Genomic DNA, 25,208 nt, shown 5'->3' on the forward strand with positions numbered 1-25,208 from the left:
ATCCCTGGTTGGGGCACTAAGATCCCACATGCCATGGGGTATGGCCAAAAAACGTTTTTAAAAAATAGAGTCTATTTTATCTAATTTTAGTTTCGCCAACCCTGCTCTCTTTTGGTTACTATCAGCATGGAAAATTTTTTTCATCCTTTGACTTTTAACCTCTTTGTGTCTTTGGATCTAAAGTGAATCTCTTATAGACAATATGTAATTGAATCATATTTTGTTTTTATCCATTCTGCCAATCTCTGTCTTTTGATTGGAGAAACTAATCCCTTTATATTTAAAGTACTTATTAAAGTAAGACTTACTTCTGTCTTTTTGCCATTTGTTTCTATGTACCTTATAGCTTTTTGTCCTCCATTTCCTGCATTACTGTCTCTCTTGTATGTAGTTGATTTTTTTTGTAATGAAACACTTTAAGTCCCTTTTCATTTCGTTTTGAGTATATTCTATAACTGGTTTCTTTGTGGTTACCATAGGGATTACATTTAACATGCTAAGGTTATAACACCCTAATTTGAATTTATGCCAATTTAGCTTCAATAATATGCAAAAACTCTGCTTATTTACAGCTCTGCCCCCATCCTTTTCAGTTATTGATGTCACAAAATTACATCTCTGTATCTTGTGTGTCCAGAAACATGAACTAATGATTGCTTTTTTAAAATGCATTAGTTTCTTAAACTATGCAGAAACCAAAATTGGAATTAGAAATCAAAGTTACAGTGGTACTAGCTTTTAGACTAATAATAGTTTTAAAACAATGTATTAGTCTTTTAAATCATGTAGAAAACAAAAAATGGAGTTTCAAACCATAGTTACAATAATACTAGCTTTTATAATTGCTCATGTATTTACCTTTACTGAGATCTTTATCTATTCTTATGGCTTTGAGTTACTGTTTAGTATCCTTTGATTTCACCATGCAGGAGTCCCTTTAGGATTTCTCATAGGGCAAGTCTATGAGTTTGGTAACAAACTCTCTCAGCTTTTGTTGATCTTGAATGTCTTAATTTCTTCCTCACTCCTGAAAGGACAGTTTTGCTGGATATAGGATTCTTGGTTGACAGGTTTTTTTTATTTTAGCATTTTGGCTATATCTGCCCACTGCCTTCTGGCCTCCAAAGTTACTGATGAGAAATCTGCTGGTAATCTTATTGAAGATTCCCTGTATGTGACGTCACTTCTCTCTTGCTGCTTTCAAGATTATTTCTTTCTTTGTCTTTCAAATAGTTTGATTATACTGTGCCTCATTGTGGGTCTCTTTGAGCTTATCCTTCTTGCAGTTCACTGAGCTTCTTGGGTATTTATATTTATGTCTTTAATCAAACATCATTTTTTTTTGTTTTTGATGGTGACCATGATAGTGGCCCATTCCTTGTTCTGTCGTCCATAAATTCACCTGAAGGGGGCCACTCTGGGAATCAGGCACCAAGATGAACTTAGAATTGCAGGAGAGTTGTTTGGGTTGGTACCTGTGAAGGATAAAAAGAAGGAGTAGACATGGGCAAAACCTACAGGTCATGATGCAGTCCTGGCATCTGTTAAAGAAGAGAGAGAAGGAAGGAAGATTGGATAAGAAGAGCCTCAGACTGTATTGCAGCTCTGAGAAGTCTCAGCCAGGCCAGCAAGGGCTTTGGCACAATGATAACCTGTAGAGGATCCGCACTGACCAGAAATGACCAGGCTTTAATATCCTCACCATGCTTAGTCATTCACTGGAGGCTGCCTGAGAAGAATGTGGCAAGTTCCTTCTTGAAGGGAGATATGACACCTTGTGGCCCTTTGTATCATAGCATTCTTGACAACAGAGAAGATCCTTGTAGAATAACTGGTTAATCTACCTCCCTCTATGATAGATGTTGTCTATGACATTCTAAATAAATGAGCATCTATCTTATTTTAAAAGATGTTCAGAAAAGAAGATAATACAGTTTTTCTCCCTAATGTTTAATATTAAGTATCAGAAATTTTTTTCTGTGTCTAATCTCAATCCTGTAGGCTGTGATAGAAACCAGTTTTCTTTTCCTTGTCATTAAGACTTGAAATATGTGTGGATTTCTAAAATAATAAGGCTTTATATTGACTCTCACTGATCCTTTCACTTACTTCATCCCATGTAGAGCCAGCTGGAATGAGGTAACGAGGAAGATTGTAAGTAAATGTTTCTTCTCTTTAAAGTAGAAGTCTTTAAAACGAGAAAAGGTACTTGATGAATAAGTAGTCAGTTATACTTAAGTGATTTTTTAAGTCATTTCCTGAGGAAAGAGGATGTAACTATAAATAGATTTTTGCCTTCACAGTTCTCTCTTAGTCTTTCATGAAGAAAAAAACCTCAAGCTTCCTTGATTGTGTTTAGCAGCTGGGTGATGGTGACAACAATAAGTATTAAGTAAAGGGTCATTCTCAGCAGAGGAATTAAGTGAACTGAGTGCTGTAACCATTAGGTAAAGAGTAACAGCCCTTTCCCATGAGCTCATTTCCAGATCCTGACCTAGTGCCATGCTTTCCTTTTCATGGATCTTCAGCTTTTAGACAGGTACTGGGGTGTCTCATGAATTATTCCTGACCTCTAACTACTTTATTTTCTGTATACTACAAAAAAAGTAAGTGAAAGGATAGAAACTAAGATCTGAGTACCTATAATGTTGCAATGACTCTGCTGGGTTAACAGAAATTTGGAGAGGTAGGTATTATTCACCTTGCTTTACAGACGAGGAAACCAAGATCACAAATGCACAAAGGTGGAAGTCAAGATTTCAGATTTCAACTAACTACAAAACCCATGTTTTTGCCACTGCAGTTTCCAAACTGTGTTTCAGGGGTTCTTGCTCTTCCACAGATGCAAGTCCCTAGGTCTTCTGCCTCCACATCAACCAAAGAAGCCTTCACTTGAGGGCACTCTGTAGACAGTTTCCCCATAAGAATTCTTTTGAGGACTTCCCTGATGGCGCAGTGGTTAAGAATCTGCCTGCCAATGCAGGGGACACGGGTTTGAGCCCTAGTCCGGGAAGATCCCACATGCCATGGAGCAACTAAGCCCGTGTGCTACAACTACTAAGCCTGTGCCCTAGAGCCCGCAAGCCACAACTGCCGAGCCCACGCACCACAACTACTGAAGTCTGCGGACCTAGAGTCCATGCTCTGCAACAAGAGAAGCCACCCAATGAGAAGCCCATGCACTGCAACAAAAAGTAGCCCCTGCTCGCCGTAACTAGAGAAAGCCCACATGCAGCAACGAAGCCCCAATGCAGCCAAATATACATACATACCTAAATACATAAATAAATATAAACAATGTTCTCAAAAAGAAAAAATTCCTTTGAATATAAAAGGAAGGGGGAAGTCCTGTGACTTCAAAAGAACAAATAATTTAGAAAACTATTCCCTTAAATCAAGCAGACTCCTCAATATATGACTGTGTTCTTTACCTGTTTTTATATGCAGACAGATTTACCATTAAATATGCCATTTTAGTGCTGCTAGTATGCATGTTCTCAGAGAAAATGCTTAAAATGGGAGAAATGCTAGGTATCTGGCAGGAATAACAGCAGTCATGATATATTGAATATTGGTCGTATGCCATGATCTTGTTTTACAAACATAATCTTATACAATCCCTATAACAGCCCTCCCCAAAGTAAGTAGGTATATTCCATTTCATATTTGAGAGAACATAGAAGAACTTGACCAAAGTAAGAGGCAGAGCCAGGAATTGGAATTGATCCAGGTTTGTCTGGCCCTAGAGCTCATTTTCTACATCATACCAAGTCTCGTGAGGATTCATAGGGGAAGCATATTATAACTCACGGGGGTTACAACATGCCCAGCACTGAGCACATAAACCATCTCTACCAGGAGGTGATGACCGGGCAGTGTTTTATTCTCTACAGGGGCTGCAGCCGCCATCTCATTTGACTGTGCCTGTGAGAGAGGACAGCACAACACAAGCACATGGGGAGATGGCAGTAACTCTAGTCACACGGTGCCTGGGAGACACAATTTGGTTCAGAGTATTAGATGGCCCCCACCTTTCAGACAGTAGAACACTGAAAGTGGAAAATTCTGAGCTGTTACACCGTTCCCCACAGTTGTCGGCGGCTACCCTGTGGCAGTGACGGGATTCCCTAGAAGTCCGTTAGTTCTCCTCTTTGCTTACTACTGGCTGACAGGTGAGGTAGGAGGCTCCCTTCAGCTGCCTAGAGGTCTGTATATCCCATTGCTCATTTCTCACATTATTGCGGCCCCTTCCCTGTGTTTTTCTGCTTTAAACTTTGATCGTCGGTCTCATGAAGTACATAAATTGCCTAAATGCATGACTGTATTTAGTGTGCCACAAATTATGGTAAATTTCAAATATACATTCTTTTGAAAATCTATCTCTTAAAAGTTATAGCATTAAAATACATGACATTCTTGTCCTGAGAAAACACAAAAGAAATGGGGGGAGTTTTCATTTTTAAGAGTTGAAACATTTCCTGCACTTGGCACTGGGAAATCACAGGTGGTAAGGGTGGGACTAAGTAGCATGTCATGTGTGGATGTGCAGAAACGTTCGCCAGTGCAGACGGCAGCTAATGCAGAGGGAGAAGCTGATCTGGGGAAAAGATATATCCTTCCCTATATCCTTGTGCACTGCTACTAAGTCAACATGATTTTTAAGTAGGTGTTTTGTCCATACCGCTGGACAGGAGGATGTATAAAAGTTACACTTGGGTTTTAGCATCCGTTTTTCCAGTAGCATTCCCCATTTTTTCTAACTCATCAATTTGGGATCGCTATTTCTGTTTCATTGATATTAAACACGAGAAAGGTAAATTATTGATAACCAGCTTTACTAAACTAATGAATTTATTTTTTTAATCTGTAGGTTAAATACACATCTAGCAGTAAGTTATGAACCTAGAAATATAGGCAAACTCCAGAATACTTTCCCCCAAATTTAGTTAGATAAAAATCTTTGGTGAATCAACTCTTTCCTTTCTTCAGCCTAAGTAAAGGAATATTTTTATCTCTGAATTAAATTAAAAACTTCAAATTGAAGTTTCTTTTGAAACCTAATTCTGAATAAAAGTAATAAGTATATCAATGTTGGTGTCTTCTGTTTCTGAATTACATCTAAATACTCATAAACCTCCTTTGCATTTGTTACTGGGCCAATCAACAATAACAAATTACTTCCGTAAAGTTAAAAAAAATAAGGTAAATTATCAGCTTGATTAATTCAGAATTATCAGGATTCTCTAGTATGTTTCTCTAATAGTACTTGTTCCCTTTTAAGTTGCAAACAGAGCAAGGGCTCAAATATATAATAAAGCAACTCTTCAAAGGATCCAAGACCAGAAAAAAGGTAAAACTTGTTGGTAAGGGAGATTTCAGGGGTGTAGCCTCTGGAAAAGACACTTAAGAAATGTAGCTTATCTTTTCAGTATTTTTTAAAAGTAACACATATGCATATGTGGTTTTTTTGTTTTTTGTGTGTTTTTTTTTTTTGCGGTACGTGGGCCTCTTACTGCCGTGGCCTCTCCCGTTGCAGAGCACAGGCTCTGGACGCGCAGGTTCAGCGGCCATGGCTCACGGGCCCAGCTGCTCCGCGGCATGTGGGATACTCCTGGACCGGGGCACGAACCCGTGTCCCCTGCATCGGCAGGCGGACTCCCAACCACTGCGCCACCAGGGAAGCCCGCGTATGTATTTTAACTGATGGTTTATTTGGATTAAGATTTCCCTCTTAGAGCCTGAATTATCAGTAATATAGGAAGACAGACGAGAAACCAGTATGAAAGGTCAAGAGACAGTGAAAGTACAAGATTTGAATGAGGTAAGAAATAAAAAGATCATCTTCAGTTACATTTTCTAATACAAATGAGGCAGACTCCATAAGGTTGCTTAAGAATTACTGGAAATAGACAAAATGTATGGTAGATCTACATCCTATGATTGTGATCAGTGGTTACAGAAAACCTTCCAGGATTAGTCATTCAGGAAGGAGCTCATTAAAAATGTATTTAGGATAAACTAGTATGTTGAAATTGTAAGGATGATTTAAAGGTGTTGTCCAACTAAAGAGTAAATGTGAAAATTCAGAACAATCCAATAATAATGTAAACTGCCATTTACATATACTTTGTACAATCGAGGTGAAAAATATCCCTATTTTTCAGAGGAGGAAACTGAGACTAAGAAAAGTTAGGTAACTGGCTCAGGGTCCCACTGTTGCTAAATAGTAGGACAGATCTGCTAGGACTCTTTTCCGACATATCATTACGCAATTCCCAAGTTAGAGAGTATGGACTTGTCAAGTTCATACTGCTCCCTGACTGGCCAATCCAAATATGCAGTTAGTTCACTTGACAGGTTTGCTCTGCCAGTGGAGAAGATTCTGCAGCTTCATGGCAATATTAAGGAAGTTCTCTCGATTCTCACTGTAGGCTGCATTTTGACCTCAAATTAAGTTCCTAATAGGTTTTTCTACACAAAAGAAAATACACTTTGGCAATTCTGAATGAAGTAGATATTAAAAGTAAGGGCTAGGGACTTCCCTGGTGGTCCAGTGGGTAGGACTCCATGCTCCCAGTGCAGGAGGCCTGGGTTTGATCCCTGGTCAGGGAACTAGATCCCACATGTATGCTGTAACTAAGAGTCTGCATGCTGCAACTAAGAAGTCTGCATGTTGTAACTAAGAGTCCGCATGCTGCAACTAAGGATCCTGTGTACCGCAACTAAGACCCAGCACAGCCAAAATAAGTAAATATAAATAAATAAATGAATATTTTTAAATAAAAATAAATAAAAAATAAATAAAAGTAACAGCTAGACAGTTTCATTGGTGAATTCTACCAAACATTCAAAGAAGAATTAATACCAATCTTTCTCAAACTCTTCCAAAAAATAGGAGGGAACACCTTCAAATTCATTTTATGAAGCCAGCATTACCCTGTTACCAAAACCAAACAAGGAACCACAAGAAAAGAAAATTGCAGGCCAATTTCCCTGATGAACATAGATGCAAAAATCCTCAACAAAATATTAGCAAACCGAATTCAACAATACATTAAAAGGATCATACGCCATGACCAAGTAGGATTCATTCCAAGGCTGCAAGGATGGTTCAACAGCTGTAAATCAATCAGTGTGATACAACACATTAACAAAATGAGGGATAAAAATTATACTATGCATCAATAGATGCAGAAAAAGCTTTTGAAAATATTCAACATCCATTTATGATAAAAACGCTCAACAAAGTGGGTATAGAGGGAATGTACCTCAACATCATAAATGCCATATATGACAAGACCACAGCTTACATCATACTCAACAGTGAAAAGCTGAAAGCTGCTTCTCTAAGATCAGGAATAAAGCAAGGATGCCCAGTCTTGCCACTTTTATTCTATGTAGTATTGGAAGTCCTAGCCAGAGCAATCAGAGAAGAAAAAGAAATAAAAGCATCCAAATTGGAAAGGAAGAAGTAAAACTGTCACTATTTGCAGATGGCATGATATTATACACAGAAAACCTTAAAGACTAAAACAAAAAACTGTTAGAACTAGTAAATATATCCAATAAAGTTGCATACAAAATCAATACACAAAAATCTATTGCATAATAACAAACAAATATCAGAAAGAGAAATAAAGAAAACAATCACATTTACAATTGCATCAAAAAGAATAAAATACCTAGGAATAAATTTAACCAAAGAGGTGTAAGACCTATACACTGAAAACTATAAAACATTGATGAAAGAAATGAAGAAGACACAAATAAATGGTAAGATATTCCATGCTCATGGATTGGAAGAATTAATATTGTGAAAATGTCCATACTATCCAAAGCAATGTGCAGATTCAGTACAATCCCTATCACAATTCCCAATGGCATTTTTCACAGAAATAGAACAAATAGTCCTCAAATTTGTCTGGAACCACAAAAGACCCTGAATAGCCAAAGCAATCTTGAGAAAGAACAACAAAGCTGGAGACATTATGCTCCCTGATTTCAAACTATCTTAAAAGCTGTAGTAGTCAAAACACTATTGTACTGGCATAAAAACAGACACATAGATCAGTGGAACAGAACAGAGAGCCCAGAAGTAAATCCACACATATACGGTCAATTAATTTATGAAAGGAGCCAAGAGTATACAATGGGGAGAGGACAGTCTCGTCAATAAGTGGTGCTGGAAAAACTGGACAGCTATATGCAAGAGAATGAAACTGGAGCACTATATACACATACACAAAAATAAACTCAAGATGGATTAACAACTTGAATGTAGGTCCTAAAGTCATAAAACTCCTAGAAGAAAACAGGTGGTAGGCTCCTTGACATCAGTCTTGGTGATGATTTTTTGCACCAAAAATAAACAAGTGGGACTATGTCAAACTAAGAAGCTTCTGCACAGCAAAGGAAAGTATCAATAAAATGAAAAGACAATCTACCAAATGGGAGAAAATATTTGCCAATCATATATCTGACAAGGGGTTAATATCCAAAATATATGAAGAACTCATACAACTCAATAGCAAAAAAAAATTGATTAAAAAATGGGCCAAGAGTCTGAATAGACATTTTCCCAAAGAAGACATACAGATGGCCAACAGGCACATGAAAAGATGTTCAATATCACCAGTCATCGGGGAAATGCAAATCAAAACCACAATGAGATATCACCTCACACCTGTTAGAACGGCTGTTATCAAAAAGACATGAAATAACAAGTGTTGGTGAAGATGTAGAGAAAAGGAAACCCTTGTGCACTGTTGGTGGAGATGTAAATTGGTGCAGCCACTATGGAGATTGGTGCAGCACATTATGGAGATTTCTCAAAAAATTAAAAATAGAACTACCATATGATCCAGCAATTCCACTTCTGGCTGTTTATCCAAAGAAAACAAAATCACTAATTTGAAAAGATATGCACCCTCACGTTCATTCCAGCATTATTTACAATAATAAATACATGGAAACACCCCAAGTGTCCATCAAGGGATGAATGGAAAAAGAAAATGTGGTATATGTACACAATGAAATATTATTCAGCCATTAAAAATACTGAAATCTTGCCATTTGCAACAACATGCAGAATTGAGGAACATGCAGAATTTGAGGGAATTATGCTAAATGAAATAAGTCAGATAGAAAGAGACAAATACCATATGATCTCACATGTGGAATCGTAAAAAAAAAAATTACAAAAAATCATGGATGTAGAGAACAGATTGGTTGTTGCCTGAAGCAAGGGGTTGGGAGTGGGTGAAATGGATGAAGGAAATCAAAAAGTATGAATTTCCAATTATAAAATGAATGTCATGGGGATATAATGTACAGCATGGTGACTATAATTAATAAGATTGTATTACATATTTGAAAGTAGGGGAAAAGTCACAACTATGTGTGATGATGGATGTTAACTGAACTATTGTGGTGATCATTTTGCAAAATATACAAATATTGAATCATTATGTAGTACACCTGAGACTAATATAATGTGCTATGTCAATTATACCTCAGTTTTTTTAAATAAAATAAAATAAGAGCAAGGGCGGGCTTCCCTGGTGGCGCAGTGGTTGAGAGTCCGCCTGCCGATGCAGGGGACAGGGGTTCGTGCCCCAGTCCAGGAAGATCCCACATGCCGCGGAGCGGCTGGGCCCGTGAGCCATGGCCGCTGAGCCTGCGCATCCAGAGCCTGTGCTCCGCAACGGGAGAGGCCACAACAGTGAGAGGCCCGAGTACCTACAAAAAAAAAAAAAAAAAGAGCAAGGGCTTATAAATCAGCCTTGGTTTGAATCCCAGTCCTGACTGTGTGACCCTGCACAAATTACCTAATCTATCTGAGCCTCACTTATGCTGTCTCTAAAAAAGAATACAATAATAGTTCTAATCTCATAGGGGTACTGGGAAATAAAATTAGATAATACATGTAAAGCATTTACTACAATGTCTGACATATGCTAAGCACTAAATAAAATAGTCGTTGCTCTCATTATTTTTGAAATTACTATTATTATTATCATCAATTTGGTAAGCTAAAATTCTTACCAAATAAAATAAAAATTCCTTATATTTGGTAGGTGCTTAAAACTTACAAAATACTTTCAAAATCACATTTGACTCCTACTCTGATGGCTATAATGTACACAGGACAAGTATTAGTTCCATTTTACAGTTGAGAAAACAGGCTTAGAGAGGAAAACCTATCTTATGAGCTATGGTACCATGAACTATTTTTTCCCAGGTTTGTCTCTCCCCTAGATGACTTTATAATTGTTTAGGCAGAAAAGTATTATCAGAACTTATAGTATATATGATTATTGTATATAGAATTAATTATGTAAAATACTTTTTGCAGATATTGAAAATGAGCCAAGAAAAAATTGAACTATTTGAAAGTGAGTTGTCAGAAGAGAGAGAAAGGAAAAAGCAATTGACATCTGATCTTAATACTGTGCAGAAGGCTTTGAAAGTTGAAAGTGAGGTATTTTGCCATTCAAGATGTTATTTTCCTCTTTTTGCATTTGTAATTTAGGGATTTCATGTTATCATTCATTTTTATTTTAAAATAAATTATAGCTATAGAATATTATTTATACCAGTAACAATGGGGTGACTGTTGTTTCTCCAGGCTGAGTTCCAACACTACCCAAAAACAGTCCTTTAAGTAGAAGGGATTTGATTATTATGGTGGTCATAGTGGCCCGGACTTGTCTCTCCTTTTAACTGCTGGTCATACCATCTTGGAAAAGTCTATCAGGAGACATACCAGCCTATATTTGGAAGAGAGACCTGGAAGTGAGTTCATAGAAGTCTAGATCACTAATTTAGAGGATGGTGACAATCAGTTTGCAGGGTGGGTGAGAGCTAGCACAGTACTCTATATCCCATGCTGATGACTTATAGGAATTTTCCATGAACTGAGGTAAGACATTGATACTACTTGCCCTCTTGCTATGGTTTTGGGTGGCCACTCCCTACCTTCTTTCCTTTTTGCCCAGTGCCTTCCTTATCAACACTTTCCTCCCTCTCTGATCTCAAGCCTTTAGGAATATACCAAGTAGCTCCTCTCCTAAATAAATTTTATGTCACCTGTTCCTTCATAGGGCACCATGGCCTGACTCACAGGCCACCTCATCCACCAGTCAAACACTGCATATTCCATGTCATCAATGCAGAAATTTGATTAAAATCTACATCTAACTGAAATGTTTTCTCTCATGAATATGGAAAAAAATCAGAGGATTAGAGGAAACACTAGTTGATTAAGTCACTGAATATGCATTATTAAGTAAGACAGTGTAATTTGTAGTGAAGAACACAGTGTTTGAAGTCAGTCAGACAGTTTGAATCTCAACTTTTCCACTTCCTGGCTATATGAATTTAGGCAGATCACTTTAGTTCTCTGAGCCTCAGTTTCAATAACCCTACCTTATGGGGTTGTCACAAGATTACAGGTAAACCACACAGCACCTGTCCTATAAAAAGTAACTTTAAAAAGATACATTTTAAAGCAGGTAATATAACTAATGAAGGAGCTGCTGAAGATTTACCTCTATACAAGCCTTGCGTAAAGTAGGGATAACTAGAAACCCAGTCTTTGAACCTATAAATGATAGAAATTAAGAATGCTTATGGCATGTGACCATCCATAACCATGGCCGGTCCAGGGGCTGCTTTCCACTGCCTGGGTGCCTTGTCCAGAGCCAGGGCCTTAGGCTTGGTCTCCTACAGGGCACTTGGAGCCCAGTTCCTGGTTGTCTATGGGAAGGAGCTCTTTGACAAGACCAACAAACAACACTTCTTACCCAGCCTGACCCTGTTAGGGTTGCCCCTGTGCAGAAAGCCCCTCTGGGCCGGTTGCTGCTAGCTTCTAGAACTATCTTATGCTCCACCAGCTTTTACTACCAGGCTCTGTGTGGAGACCCCAGTGCCCAGACTTTGGCCACTGCAGGAGGGAGCCTGCTACTCTTGGGCTGGCTTGCCTTGGCTCTTCGAGTTTCCTTGTGTTTAATTTCTGGGTACTTTTTTTCAGAATTGGAGCAGGGAGGGCATTAAAAGAGAAAGGCAAATTTAGAAAAAGAATGCTTAGTTTAATTAATTGATTTAAGGAATCTTTGCTTTACTAAAGAAAGGAATCTGTCTGCCAGAGGACAGGTTGAAATATTTAAAGCAAAAAATTTGTCAGAATCATTTCAAAGATTCCTTTTTAGCAATAGTATACCTTTTCTATTGAAAGTCTTATTTTATTCTACTAAATATTGTCATTTCTTAATCAGGAATTGCAAAAATCACAGTCAGAACTTATATGCCTTTATAATGAAATTCAAAGTCTTCCAGGGGCAGAAGAAGACAGAGACCATTTTTTAATAGCGTATGACCTGCTACAAAGAGAGAATTCTGAATTAGAAACAAAGGTGAGACTAAATTATTACATATTTAAATGTTTGATGTATGACGTATCTTTTATGAGGATAAGATAAAAGGAAACTAATTTCAGTAAAAGATAACTTGGAAATTGGAGTTTCTTTTATTATTATAGAATAAATTGCCTTATAGTGTGGATTATAAATCAAGCTGTATTTCAGAATAACTATTCAGACTTCAGCCAGTACTTCACTCTTAGGATTAATCTATAAATTTTTTACTTTAAATAAGCTTCCCAATGGCTTAGTTTTTAAAGCACATATATAATGTAAAAGGTGAACTCAAAAATAGAACTATCATATAATCCAGCAATTCTACTTCTGGGTATATATGCAAAAGAATTGAAAGCAGAGACTTGAACAGATATTTGTACACACATATTCATAGCAGCTTTATTCACAATAGCTAAAATGTGGAAGCAACCCAAGTGTCCATCAATGAATGAATGATGAAGCAAAATGTGGTATATACATGCAATGGAATATTATTCAGCCTTTTTTAAAAAAAAGGTATTTCTGCAATATGCTACAGCATGGATGAACCTTGAGTACATTATGCTAAGTGAAATAAGCCAGGCACAAAAAGACAAATACTATTTGATTCCACTTATATGAGATACTTAGAGTAGTCAAAATCAGAGAGACAGAAAGTAGAATGCTGGTTGCCAGGAGCTATGTGGAGGGAAAAATTGGGGAGTTATGTAATAGGTATAGAGTTTGTTTTACAAAATGAAAAAAGTTATGGGAGTGGATGGTGGTGATGGACGCACAACAATGTGGATGTATCTAATACCACTGAAGTGCACACTTACAAATGGTTCAGATGGGCTTCCCTGGTGGCGCAGTGGTTGGGAGTCTGCCTGGGGGACGCGGGTTCGTGCCCCGGTCCGGGAAGATCCCACATGCCATGGAGCGGCTGGGCCCGTGAGCCATGGCCGCTGAGCCTGCGCATCCGGAGCCTGTGCTCTGCAACGGGAGAGGCCACAACAGTGAGAGGCCCGCGTACTGCAAAAAAAAAAAAAAAAAAAAAAAAATGTTTAAGATGGTAAATGTTATTTTTTTAATATTTTACCACAGTAAAAAATGCAAAAACAGAGGTTTACTAAAATGTCTTCAACTTTAAAGGCTTAGAATCAAAGCATCTTTCCCAATTATACTGAAAATTAGGCTTATACTTAGAATTCAGAAAATATTTAAATGTCCCAACCCCAATTCATTCCCCATGTATAAAACGGCACTACCAGATGAGGGTTAGTCCAACACTAAATGGAGAGACTGCCAGTAGTGTAATTTCTAGAGTCCTACCTATGAGGTTATCATCAACTCCTGGTTGAAAAATTCCCTTCCTCAGTCACTCTCTTGATGTTGATTAAAATGGTAGGAAGGACTAAAGGCTTGAACACAACAGTTAAAATATATTGAGTTATATTTTAATACCACATGTGAAGTGGAGGACTAAATCAAGGCCAAATTTATCCTATATGAAGTTGTTACCCTGAAGTCAGGGAGTAAGTTGCTGAGGGATTGGGACATAGATCAAATAGTCTGTGACCTAAGGAGGGAAAGGTCCAGCAAATAGGGTTCGCTGCCTGGGAGGATAGATATGTAGGACACATCCTACATCTAAGCTTTGTTTTGGGGACCTTGTCAGCAAGATGAGTTTTCATCACAATGTACAGCTGAAGGATCTTGTCTTTCAATATATCATCAGAAAACTTAACATAGAGAATGAAATGAAATGAGAAGAATACAGTATAAAACCAGAGATCCAGATCACTGTCCTGGTAATCTGGTTTTCTCTCCCTCTCTTTTAAAAGACTTTTTATTTTGAAATAATTTCAGACTTACAGAAAAGTTGCAAAATAGTATAAAGACTTTCCATATACTTTTACCCCTCCCAATGTTAACACGGTACCGCATTTGCTTTATCAGCCTCTCTCTCTTGCATCACACACACACACACACACACGCACACGCACACATACACACACACACACACACACACACACACACACACACACATACTTTTCCTACCCTCAGAGAGTAGAGACATAATACTCCTTTACCCCTAAATGTTTCCATGTATGTTTGCTAAAAACAGTGACATCTTTTTATCACAGTACAAGTCTCAAAATCAGGAAATTAATATTAATATAGTACTATTATCTAATTGACAGCTTGTATTCAAATTTTACTAATTGTCCCACTGTATAGCAAAAGGACATTTTTTTTTCCTAGTCCAAGGTCCAATCCAGGACTGTACATTGCATTTCATTGTCACATCTCGAAAGCTCCTTGAATCTGCAACAGTTCCTCATTCTTTGTTGTTCATGACTTTGCTATTTTTGAAGAGTACAAATCATTTATTTTGAAGAATGTCCCTCAATTTGGATTTTTCTCATGTTTCCTCACAATATAATTTAGGTTACATAATTTTGGCAGGAATACTACATAAGTGATGTTATATCCTTCGCAGTGCATTGTATCAGAAGACAAAAGGATATCCTTTTGTTCTATTTACTTTGGGTATGGTACTCTCTGCCAGATTTCTCCACTGTAAAGTTATTCCTGTTCCCTTTGCAATCAATAAATATTTTGTGGGGAGGTACTTTGAGACTATATGTATTCTGTTTCCAACAAAATTTTACTCATTAAAAGTTTCAATTTTGAAGGTTTGATTCTTTATTTGTATTCCAGTTTCTCTTTAGAACATAGAGTGCTTTAGACTTAAAGGTAGTCTTGCTAAGAGTGGCTTAAAAAAATTGTATTTTATGTATTTACTAAAGCCCCTGTTTTATAGACTGTGGTTTTACGTGGGCTGGAAAGGGGTGTGTTCATGTAGGCCAGCTTCCTCAGTTTACAAAAACAAACACCAGACTCGGGATATTAAACAACTACCAAGTTGCCTGGTGATTCTCAGCCTAAGCTCTGTCCTCCTTACTCTAGGGCCTCACACGTAAAGTGGAACAGTCAACTGAATACTTTATGGTACTTGAATAGGCTGATTATGAGACTGAGCTATGTAACCAGGATAAAATTTTGGTAGGGAGGAGCCTGTGGAACAGAGTTGGTCCTGTTGCACAGCATCTGTGCCATGAAAAGTCTTATGATAAAGAGCAAAGCTGCCCACCTACGATATCCACCAACTTTGTCCTGTGAGAATCCTGAATACCTAGAAAGCACTTAGTGTCAAAGTCACCTTCCTCTTCAGAAACCTTCAGCAATTCTCAGTTTGCTGGAACATCAAGTCTAAATTCTGTTTGGCTTTCTTTCCTTCTTAAGAAACTAACATTTACTATTTTTAATGTTTAAATTTTTACAATGCCTATAAAAATCAGTGATTAAGTAGCATTTTGGAATCTGTTATCCTGCTTACAAAAATAATACAAGCTCATTAAGGAAGTTCTTGTCTTTCAGGTCCCTTCATAATCTGATCCCTCCCCCTCAATCTTATTTCCTTGGCTCCTCATCTTGTAGCCTCTACTCCAGTAAGACCATCCTCCTCACTTCTGCACAAATACTCCATACTCAGTTCCACACTATACCTTTGACCATATTGATCATGCTTAAAATATGCTATAGTCTCTTCTTCACCTATCCGTATCTTCCCATCTCCTAAGGTTCAGTGTAAAACCAATCTTCTCCCTGGAGAGGTTATAGTCCCTATAAGATTATATGGATTTATGGGATTATAACCCATATCACACACTGTAATTTTTCTTCAGAAAGTTGAAAAGGCCTAGGAGACCAAAAGGATTCCTTTAAGTAATCTAAATTGATCCTTAGAATTAAATCCATTGTGTTCTTAGAATCAAACACAGTAAGTATAAAAACTTTGCATTTTCAGAGAGGCTCAGAATGAGAGTCAGGCAGGTTTTTGTCTATCTTCGTGCAATACTTGGAGAGGGATTCATCTTCCATTCTTGGAACTGTCCCCCATCCACCCTTTCTACTGCCTTCTGGAGGCATTCTTTCATTTTATATGAAGATATAAAGAGCAATCTTTGAGGAAAGGAATCTGTTTGTCAAAGAACAAAACAAAACAAAAACCTGAACAAATGTTTTGCCAAACCACACAGCAGAGCAGTGATTCTCAAAGCATCCACTTGCATCAGAATTACCTGGGAGACTTATTTGAAATGCAAATTCCCATTTCCCAGCCCAGACCACTGATCTGAATCTCAGGAGTGGGGTGGCGATGTGAGACCACATTCTTTTAACTCCTCAGGTGATGCTCTTATTCACTAAAGTTTGAGAATCGCTACGATAGTCTGGGAGCCCTTATATGTTCAAGTGTTTCCAAACCAATAGGAGCAGACTGGAAGAAATATGTTCTCTGTAATGCATAACTAATATTCTTTTTAATGTTTTCTTGCAATAGTATATTATTGCTTTTATGAATCAATGAAGTACACTCAAAACTTGAGAACAAAATATGTGATAATAATGTAAAAGCTCTAATAGAGTATTACATCTTTTTGCTTGTTAAAAGATAGAACGAAACCCTAAACAGCACTCTGGGAAGCCAATCCCAGAGACCAAAAATATCCCCTTTTTTTAAAACCATAGACTTACGCACTCTTGTGCCTATGGTAAAAATGTATTAGATTATGTAACAACTGCAAATTGTGAAATTGGAATAAGACTTCAATTTGGATGTCAATTTATATTATTTAAGCCAATAATTATGTAAGCATTTAATGGAATCAATACATTTTTTTCACAGGCATGCATAAAAATATGCAAAATAGAATATTTGTCTTTTCACTTAACTTTACAGGTCTTGAAGCTTTCAGAAGAATTTGAGCAATTAAATCATTTTACTGTAGAGAGAAAAACTGCAGCTAATTTAATTACAACTGAAAATATCTGTAAATATCTTGTGTTTAAAGTACCAATTTTGGAAGTAGAGATTCAAAGCCCAAAGGAAGAGAGAGAGGAGCTCTGGTAAATTGAGAAAATCCCATATCACTTTAATTATTTGGGGGGTACATTTTATTTGGCTTGATTATTATAAAAATTTGACATTTATTTCCAAATGATGTGCATAGAAAACTTAGTTCTAAGAATTCCCCAGAAAGTTTGTTTTTCGGTATGTTATTATATTTTTAAACTATTTTTCCTGCTTTTAAAAATAAATACATGCTTTTTTAGAAAATCTGGAAAGCATGGAAAAGTATAAGGAGATTATAATAACCCATAATTCCGCCCAGGGAGAGATGTTAATGTCCTTATTTTTCTTTCTTGTCTTTTTTCTGTATACATACATATATATGTATTTTTTAAATAATTAAGACTATACTTTGCAGAGAGGTTTGTTTTTTGCTATTTTTATTTAACATTATGTCTGATAATTGTTTTGAGAATTTTCTTCCTTCCTTCCTTTCTTTTTCTTTCTTTCTTCCTTTTTCCTGCTGTTGTTGTTAATCTTGCCCTCTAACTCTTGTATTTCTACTTTTCCACCAAAAGTATCTTACACAGAAACTTTTGAGACTTAGACAAATGCATTACTGTGTTTTGGCACAAATACTAATAGATGCAATCAAATTTTGTCTGGGCAAAAACCTAGAAATAGATCATCCAATGGAAACAATAGATGTCAGTTTTTACTTATATACCATATTAAAGGATACCTTCTCAGTGAACTGAGAAAATATTGCCTAGGTGTAGCCAAATTTTTATCTTTGTAAATGTTCTAAAATAGAAGAGATTGTTTTGCCAGTTTGGGGCCCCTGAATTTTATGCCCTCTTAAAAACTGGTTTTAAGTTTAGAGTGAGCTCTAAGTCCATGATTTGCAGTCATGAAACCTAGTTGCAGAAGTGGGAAGAGATACTGGAGAGATAGTGGAGAACAGGTGTAATAGTTGTCACAGGAGCAAAGAGCCAAGAAGCCAGGTCACAACATATAGGTTTGTTGTATGGGGGAGAAAGTCTAGTTTTGAGCACAAGAATAGTGTTATAGAGATGAACTGGAGGGGAAAGACAGACCAGTTAATCTGGATATTCGCCACAAATGAAGAGATAGTAGTCTAGACTAAGTAAGTGTCACTGGAGATGAAATGGCCAATCTGAACGCTTTTCAGAGAAAAATTTGACATTAATAATCAAAGCTGACAAAAATCCACTCAGCTGATTTGGGATAATTGGCAGAGATACTTGCCCCAGGGAGCAAGGCTGTGAATTCATTTGGAGGTGGAGCACCTTGCCATGAAGAAGACACTGCACTTCAAGTAAAGAAGTCCTTGCTGCCACCTGTTTCCATGACTTGGTCCAAACTGCTTCCCGTCACTGGGACTGAGAAATGAAGTCTACATATCTGCCATATGTTTTCCTCTGTCCATTTCCCATAATGTTTCCCTGCTTGCTTATCTTCTGTGCCCTACTTCCCAGCCCCCCTTATCACAGATCCATTACACAATCACATTCAGCAATAAATTGCATATCTACCATGTGCCAGGTACTGTAGGTAGATACTGAAGCTACAAAATAAGACACAGGTCCTATCCTTAGGGTCCATATTGCCTGATGGGGGAAGATAAACAGTTAAACAAGGGAGTATTGGATACTATGGGAGCACAAAGGAGGGGTTCTGGTCTAGGCTAATGAACCAAAAAATATTCTTAAAGGAAGTGACAAATTAAATTGAGTCCTAAAGTATGAGAATTTAAGGGCCAAGGAAAAAGATGGGAGAAGAGTTTTCAGGGGAGATAGACATGTGCAAGAAAAAGCCGATTTGTTTGAGGAACTAAAAGTGACCTCAATGCTGCTATAGCCTAGAGTGTGAAGAGAGGAAATGAGGAAGGAGATGATGAGAATGAGGAGGCAGTCAGGGACCTGACCATGAAGGAACATGAATGTCAGCACTAGGGATTTTGGACAATAAGAAACTCCTTCAGGGTTTAGTAACATGGGAGAGACACAAACAGATTTGTGCTTTAGGAAAATCACTCTGCCTGCTGTGTGGAAAGTAGATGGTTGGTACCAGAACAAAGGTAGCAAGACCAGTTAGGAGGCTGTTATTGTAATGGTGTTTGTGAGGATGGAATTGAGAGGAGACAGAGTCAACAGGACTCAGGGATTAATGAGTATAGGAAGTGAGGAAGAAGGTACTATAGGCAGAGGTTTGAGTATGAGAACAGGTTAAGGAAGACTTAATTTTCTGGTTTGATGGTGTCAAACCAGAGAGAGGAGTTCAGCTTTTGAGACAGTGACTTCGGAGTGTCTTTGGAACAGCCATGTGTGGATGTTCAACAAACAGTTGGATTTATGGGTTTGGAGGCCTGGGCTGAAGATAAATTTGAGAATCATCAATAAGTAGATGGTAAGATGGATAAGATGTTCCCATATGTTGGTTGATAAAAACACTCAAAGGCAGAAACCTAAGGTAAACCTCTCTATGTGGACAAAAGGAGTGCTCCCAACAGGAAACTGGGACAAAACAGCCAGGGAGGTAGGAGAAAAGTCAGGAGAGTGTGTGTTACAGAAGCCAGGCTAAAGAGTATTTCAAGAAGAAAGGAGTAGTCAAGAGTGTCAGGTACTGCCAATGAGTCAAACAAAATAATGGATAAAAAGTGACTGCTGAATTTAGCAACAAGAAGGTGGTTGGAGTCTTTAAGAAGAGTAGTTCCAATGAAGGGCAGAAAACAGATTGTTTCCTAGATCCCATCCCATGGGATGGTGAATGGGAGTGAATTGAGGAGGGTGTGAGAGATGAGGATGTGAAAATGGTGAGTGTAGATAACGCTTTCCAAAAAGTTTGTGAAGAGGAGAAAAGATTATGGAGCCAAGCTAAGAGGAAATTTGTGTATGTTTAAATACTGGTGGGAAAGAGTCCCCAAATGGGCAGGTTTAGGACTCAGAAAATCAGAAAACAGCTAGCCTTAGTCAGGAGGTAGGCCACTTTGTCCATTGTATCGGGAGGAAGAAAGGGAGGATGGACAGGGATCCAAATGGGTTTTTAACTTGACAGGAAACCAAAGGACTTGTTCAATGGTTTCTGTGTCCTCTGTGAAGCAGGAAGCAAAGTCATCTGCTGAAAGTCGGAGAGGAATAGAAATATCAGAGTTTGCAAGAGAGTGAAAAAGTTTGAAATAATCACTGTGGAGAAAGGAAAGGAAATCTGACTGGGGAGAGCAGGAGTGGAAAGGAAAGCTGACTGTGGAGGGTCCAGTCAAGGCCAGAGACCCTGAATTTATGTTTAGCAACATTTAGTATAGACATGAGAAGACAGTTGAATTTATCCAGGGTTGAGGTTCTGCCACAAAAATGGAGTGGAAGGACAATGGGGCAAGAGAATTGAATATTTTATTTGGACAATGATTAAAATAATGAACTCTGTAGACTCTGCATTGGATAAAGAAGCAAGTAAAGGGAGCTGGACAAGGAATTTAAGGTATTTATGATTGCACTGAGAACAAATTATGTAAAAAGGAAAAGCTGGAATCCAAATGTCTAATTCTAGTATTTCAGAAGAGAAGCAGTTATTGATGATACAACCCTTAGTGTGGTTATGCAAGTAATTGGCAAAGTGGGAGAGATGACAAGGTAACTGGAGATAACGAGACTGAGGAAGTGAGATGTCAAGGCATTGGTGGGTGATCTATATGGACCTTGGAATCTTCCAGGATAATGACAGGACTTGGGGTGAAGAAGATGCCAGAATGCTATGAGCCAGAATCTTCAACTGAAGAGAAGTAGGAAGTGTCACAGCACACCTAGCATGGTCCCATGCACATAGAAGCTGCTCAATAAGCCAAATTGCTTGATTCTTGTAATACATCTCCTCTACTAGATTTTAAGCTCCTTAAGGTAATGGACTATGTCTTGTTTTTCTGCTGTTTATAGTGCTTTTGTTATAGAGAAATGGAATCTTAGAACGGGGGGACCTGCAGGAGATCGTCTGAACTAGTGGTTTTCAAACTTCTACCTTCTAAACTTTGAGCTCTCTGGGGAGGGGGGCTCAGAAACTACCTTGGGAGGTGAGGGGAGCCTGATGAGTGGGACTGTGAGCCTTCTGCTCCCATTTCAGCCAAAGATCCACTCTTAGCTGTTTCATATGTGGAGCTCTATGTAAGATTTTACTTCGAGAAAGGGTCCACAGCTGAGATAAGTTTGAGAACCACTTTATTTAACTAAGTCTTCTCTTTCCACAGAAGAGGTCTCAGACCAAGAGAACAAAAATGACTCTTTCACTCACAGTCATTCACTTAGCAAGTTATTGGCAGGACTGGGTGAGGTCCCAAGTCTCCTGAGTCAGGAGAAGTTACTACTTTATCTGCTTTGGAAAGGATATAGTCACAAATATCCCAACGGCCAGAAGGTGCTGGAACACTTGGTTTCTAAGTCAGTTGTTGTGGAAAAGAGCTTTATGCAGTTAAAAAATTGCTCAGGACTTTAGTCTCAGTATATGCATAACATGAGGGTGAGATGGGAGGGAGAATGAAACCCCAGTCTGTCTTGTTCTGGACTGTCTCCAGTGTATAGAATAATACCTGACACATAGTAGATACTCAAAAAGTTTTGAATGAATAGAATTCCCACTATTCCCACTATGTACTTGAGGCTGAAGCCAGAGTTGGACTTCCAGTGGCAGCCCCAAACTTACAGAGCTTAGCTGAACTCAGCCTGGGTTTGCTGTATTAGGAAGTTTGGGCCAGAACAGCTGGCAGCTTCCCCTTGATGTTAATGCCTTAATGAGCTTTATTTTTTCTAATATGCTCTCATTTACCATCTCATTGCATCCTTACTATCTTTATCAAGAATTGTTTGATGAATGTTCAAGTTGATTTCCATTTCCAGTTCAATTCGACAGTGAGTTTATATCCATTTCACAAACATATTTTTGCTCTTCCTCTAAAGAAAGTATTCCTTTCCCAGCCCAATCCATTTAGTGAATAGCCCCTCCATTCACACAGTTGATTAAGCCAAAACTAGGAGTCATCATTGGTTCCTCCCCACTTCTAACCCATCAACAACTCCTGTGAGTTCTACCATGAAAATATAAAATATTTAATCTGTCTATTTCTATCTATATCTCCACTGCCACTACCCTACTCCATGACACTGGTATCACTCACTGGGACTATCACAATATCTTCCTAACTGGCTTCCCTGCTTCTATACCTCTTTCCCAGTCCATTCTCTATAGAACAGCCAAAGTGGTCTTTGAAGAATGCAAATTGAATAATATTACTCCCTCTCTTAAAAACCTCTCAATGGGAGACCTTCAAGATGGCAGAAGAGTAAGATGTGGAGATCACCTTCCTCCCCACAAATAAATCAAAAATACATCTACATGTGGAACAACTCCTACAGAACACCTACTGAATGCTGGCAGAAGACCTCAGACTTCCCAAAAGGCAAGAAACTCTCCCACGTACCTGGGTAGGGCAAAAGAAAAAAGAAAAAACAGAGACAAAAGAATAGGGACGGGACCTGCACCTCTGGGACGGAGCTGTGAAGGAGGAAGAGTTTCCACACACTAGGACACCCCTTCACTGGTGGAGACGGGGTGGGGGGGTGGCAGGGGGAAGCTCCAGAGCCACGGAGGAGAGCGCAACAACACGGGTGCAGAGGGCAAAGCGGAGAGATTCCCACACAGAGAATCGGTGCCGACCAGCACTCACCAGCCGGAGAGGCTTGTCTGCTCACCCGCCAGGGCCGGCAGGGGCTGGGAGCTGAGGCTCAGGCTTTGGAGGTCAGACCCCAGGGAGAGGACTGGGGTTGGCGGCATGAACACAGCCTGAAGGGGGCTAGTGTGCCACGGCTAGCCAGGAGGGAGTCCGGGAAAAAGTCTGGACCTGCCCAAGAGGCAAGAGACCATTAAACAATGGGGTGTGTGAGGAGAGGGGATTCAGAACACCGCCTAAACGAGCTCCAGAGACGGGTGCGAGTCACGGCTATCAGCGCCGACAGCAGAGATAGGCATGAAACACTAAGGCTGCTGCTGCAGCCACCAAGAAGCCTATGTACGAGCACAGGTCACTATCCACACCACCCCTCCCGGGAGCCTGTGCAGCCCGCCACTGCCAGGGTCCTGTGAACCAGGGACAACTTCCCTGAGAGAACACACGGCGCGCCTCAGTCTGGTGCAACGTCACGCCAGCCTCGGCCGCTGCAGGCTTGCCCTGCACTCCGTACCCCTCCCTCCTCCCAGCCTGAGTGAGCCAGAGCCCCCTAATCAGCTGCTCCTTTAACCCCGTCCCCTCTGAGTGAAGAATACATGCCCTCAGGTGACCTACACGCAGAGGCGGGGCCAAATCCAAAGCTGAACCTCAGGAGCTGTGTGAACAAAGAAGAGAAAGGGAAATCTCTCCCAGCAGCCTCAGGAGCAGCGGATTAAATCTCCAGTCAACTTGATGTACCCTGCATCTGTGGAATACCTGAATAGACAACAAATCATCCCAAAATTGTGGTGGTGGACTTTGGCAGCAACGATATATTTTTTTTTTTCCATTTTCTCTTTTTGTGAGTGTGTATGTGTATGCTTCTTTGTGTGATTTTGTCTGTATAGCTTTGCTTTTACCATTTGTCCTAGGGTTCTGTCTGTCTGGTTTTTTCCTTTAGGGTTTTTTTTTAGTATAGTTCTTAGCACTTGATTTCATTGGTGGATTTCTTTTTTAGTTTGGTTGCTCTCTTCTCTCTTTCTTTTTTTTTTTTCTTTTTTGTATTACTCTTTAATTTTTAATAATTATTTTTATTTTTTATTTTAATAACTTTATTTTATTTTTTATTTCTTTCTTTCTTTTTCCCTTTTCTTCTGAGCTGTGTGGCTGACAGGGTCCTGGGGCTCCAAGTGAATGTCAGGCCTGTGCCTCTGAGGTGGGAGAGCCGAGTATAGGACATTTGTCTACCAGAGACCTCCCAGCTCTGCATAATACCAAACGGTGAATGCTCTTCCAGAGATCTCCATCTCAACGCTAAGACCCACCTCCACTCAACCACCAGCAAGTCACAGTGCTGGACACCCTATGCCAAACAACTAGCAAGACAGGAACACAATGGCACCCATTAGCAGAGAGGCTACCTAAAATCATAATAAGGTCACAGACACCCCAAAACACACCACCAGACAGGGACCTGCCCACCAGAAACACAAGATCCAGCCTCATCCACCAGAACACAGGCACTAGTCCCCTCCATCAGGAAGCCTACACAACACACTGAACCAACTGTAGCCACTGGTGACAGACACCAAAAACAACAGGAACTACGAACCTGCAGCCTGCGAAAAGGAGACCCCAAACACAGTAAGCTAAGCAAAATGAGAACACAGAGAAACACACAGCAGATGAAGGAGCAAGGTAAAAACCCACCAGACCTAACAAATGAAGAGGAAATAGGCATTCTACCTGAAAAAGAATTCAGAATAATGACAGTAAAGATGATCCAAAATCTTGTAAATAGAATGGAGAAAATGCAAGAAACATTTAAAAGGACCTAGAAGAACTAAAGAGCAAACAAACAGAGATGAACAACACAATAAATGAAATTAAAAATTCTCTAGAAGGAATCAATAGCAGAATAACTGAGGCAGAAGAACAGATAAGTGACCTGGAAGATAAAATAGTGGAAATAACTACTGCAGAACAGAATAAAGAAAAAAGAATGAAGAGAATTGAGGACAGTCTCAGGGACCTTTTGGACAGCATTAAATGCACCAACATTCGAATTATAGGGGTACCAGAAGAGGAAGAGAAAAAGAAAGGGACTGAGAAAATATTTGAAGAGACTATAGTTGAAAACTTCCCTAATATGGGAAAGGAAATAGTTAATCAAGTCCAGGAA

General features: G+C 38.9%; 1 protein-coding gene and 1 pseudogene across 8 annotated transcripts in view; both read left to right on the forward strand.

Moving 5' to 3' along the window:
• Window positions 1-25,208, forward strand: part of CCDC30 (coiled-coil domain containing 30) — a 172,160-nt gene that overhangs the window by 73,482 nt on the left and 73,470 nt on the right. The window lies entirely within an intron of this gene.
• Window positions 10,567-12,366, forward strand: LOC137218599 (transmembrane protein 256 pseudogene; annotated as a pseudogene).

The sequence above is a fragment of the Pseudorca crassidens genome, chromosome 2 (genome assembly GCF_039906515.1).
Source record: "Pseudorca crassidens isolate mPseCra1 chromosome 2, mPseCra1.hap1, whole genome shotgun sequence".
NCBI lineage: Eukaryota > Metazoa > Chordata > Mammalia > Artiodactyla > Delphinidae > Pseudorca > Pseudorca crassidens.